The sequence below is a fragment of the Pteropus alecto genome, unplaced genomic scaffold, assembly GCF_000325575.1.
Source record: "Pteropus alecto unplaced genomic scaffold, ASM32557v1 scaffold196, whole genome shotgun sequence".
Classification (NCBI taxonomy): domain Eukaryota; kingdom Metazoa; phylum Chordata; class Mammalia; order Chiroptera; family Pteropodidae; genus Pteropus; species Pteropus alecto.
The window spans coordinates 4886533-4889332 of NW_006439717.1; the positions used below are offsets into that span (position 1 = coordinate 4886533).

Sequence of the window (2800 nt, forward strand, 5' to 3'; positions counted from 1 at the left end):
TGAGTGCATGATTAGTGCATTTAAGGAACAACAAGGGACAATGTGACTGGATGGGTGTGAATGCAGGGGAGTATGAAAGGAGATGAGGCCTGGGAAGTAGCATATGATCGTGATCAGGACTGGAGGCCACATTATGCAGGTGGGCCCTCCTTCTGTGTGATATGGGAAGCAGGAGAGTGACACAATCTGATTTACATGTCAGAAGATATAGATAATATAAAAATAATTAACATTTGTGAGTGCTTTTTATGTTTTGGGCTTCTGGTAAGCACTATTCATGCATTATCTCAATTAGATCTTATACCAACTCTTTGAATTTACCAGTGAAGAAAGAGAGATTGAGAAAGATTATAATCTGCCCAAGGTCATACAGCTACCAAATCGCATAAACAGGCAGAAATATCTCTTCATGAACCCAAAGTCAATACTCTTAAGTACTATTGTGCTCCCAACACTGAGAAGTATAGTTCCATCAGGAAAAAAGTAGGAGTACTAGGAAATAGTAAGTGCTAGGTAATGACTTGCACCTAATAGGCACTCAATAAATATTTGCTGATGGATGAATAAATGAAAAACTAAATGTATGGGTGATGGTTGAATAACAGATGAGCTTTGAGTGAGAAAAAAAAAACACTGAAGATCCCATTCCAGAGAGAGCAGACTCTAGATAATGGGATATTCACATTTTTAAAAGGAGAAATGGCAGAAAGGGGGAAACCATATATACATTTGCCATATATACATAAGACTTCTTCTTACTGCATTATCTTGAATTGTTAGATGAAAAGGCAAGCATGATGAGATGACACAGAGCATTTTACATAATACAAGTGCTTAATACAGGTTTTAAAAATACAAATTTCAATTATAACAGAAGTCGAAACTTCTTACTTTCAGTCCAATACAAGAGACCTCACAACATTTTAAATAAAAAAGCAACCTTTTAAGTCAATCAATGAAACCATAAGTGGCTTCAAGTAGGTAAGAGGAGGGTATTGGTGGGTGGCAGCTTAGCTAATTTGGAAGATCACATCCATAAATCACTTCCTAGACTTTTTCTTCGCATTGCTTCAACCTTTAAGTGATTTTCTTCCCTTGTTCTTATCCAGCAGTTCTTGGGATAACAAAGCACTAAACCAATGCAAGTTTCTGAAGCTGAGAATCTGAAAGCAAAGTAGACCTGGGTTCTCTTCTAACCAAGACATTGCCAACTCTTCATTAAAATGGCAAAATATTTTTGAGACTTTTCATGTTATAAAGTTGAAAAATAATCACCAGTTTTGAATTCAAGACCTCCTTTTCAGTGACATATGTTTATGATAATCTAAACACCAAAGAAAGTAACAGTTAATAAAAATAAAGTTCATTCATATCTAAAATTATTTTTTAAATATCGACAGTTTAAAGAAACAAATTACAAAAACAGACAAGAACTGGTTTCTGATCACAAGGGTCAGATGGAGGTGGGATGGGGATAGGGAGTAAATATCTGAGTCAAAATCCATAATTACCTATATGGATTAGGAAGTGCATGGCAAAAATTTAATGTTACAATAAAAAAAATACCTTTTACAGGGATTCTACTACTCTTTATATTCAATGAATTGGAAATTTTTTCTAAAGACAAAACAAAACCTTGAAATCTTCCTAAAAGTCCTTTATATATTTCAAACAATATATTCATTTAGAAATTAGGGGGAATATCTTTATTCAACACACTTCCACTAAAAAATATATATATATATATTTTTGTTCGCGAGATTTGTATCTACACATAAGTACTAAAATAAACATGCCATGTTTACTACCATTCTCTTCTCTTCTCTTCTCTCTCTCTCTCTCTCTCTCACACACACACACACACACACACACACACACACACACACACACTGTTTATTGTTCCACAGCTGGTAGAATGAACAATGGCAGCCAAAGTGTTATCACATGGGTCAAACACACTTGTGGGCCTGTGGTATTTTCGAAAACAGGTATCAACAATAGCCTTATTTAGTTATGATGAAGTTAGTAAACACCCAAACACTCAAATATTGTTTTGCTTTTAAAGAGAACACCCGTGAACTGCAACCTGTTAATTTAATTAACAGACGATAGATAGGGCTTCTATTCAATTCCTACCCCAGGAATCAGTGAAGCGAGGAAAGTTCAAGGTCTGCTCTGGTGACATCCCTTACCCCCTTGTTGCCCAGGAGTTTGAGGGTTCCCCGCCAAGAGCCTTCCCTCTAGGAGTCTCCTCTGCCCTCTTCCTGAAGGGCTGGTGCGTCTGCCCCCTCCTAGACACTTTACCCTGCCTCTTTGCCTGCCATCCTCGGGAAGGGAGAAGGAGAGGAGCCGGGGGATTCGGGGTCGGGACGCCTGGCCGCTTCCTCATTCGCGGGCAGGGATGAGGAAGCCGCCGGGCTGCGGGCAGCAGGCGGGAGGGCTCCGCTGCGGCTGGACCGCGCGGCGGGAGGCGCGCCCAGCGCGGGGCCGCGTACTCACCCGATGGGGCAGCGCGGGCTCGGGGCGTCTGCACACTGGGGACACGGCGTTGCACAGCTGTCCGCCGCGCCGGCGGCCTCACTGGGCAGAGCGGCGAGACAGGCCGGCGATTCTCTGTCGCCGCTGCTGTCACCGAGCTATAAATACCCGCACGGCCCACACCCGCCGCTGCCTACGCCGGGCGCCCTCCGCAAAGTCCGCTGGCCGCGGGCCGGGCAGTGGGAGCACAAGGGCAACGGCGCCGCACAGGTGACCGACGTGGCTCCAGCTGTGCGGCAACCTCGGCAGCTGGAGGCATGGC

General features: G+C 43.0%; 1 protein-coding gene across 2 annotated transcripts in view; it reads right to left on the reverse strand.

Annotated features, from left to right (window-relative positions):
• Positions 1 to 2794, reverse strand: part of TMEM117 (transmembrane protein 117) — a 372922-nt gene extending 370128 nt beyond the window's left edge. Inside the window, exon 1 of one of the 2 annotated variants that reach the window (XM_006916877.3) lies at positions 2500 to 2794. The gene's annotated coding sequence lies outside the window, so the exon portion shown is untranslated. Of the gene's footprint in view, positions 1 to 2304; positions 2323 to 2499 lie in introns of those variants that run through there. The other variant, XM_025050288.1, reaches the window with a different exon arrangement.
• Between the last annotated feature and the right edge of the window lie 6 nt (positions 2795 to 2800).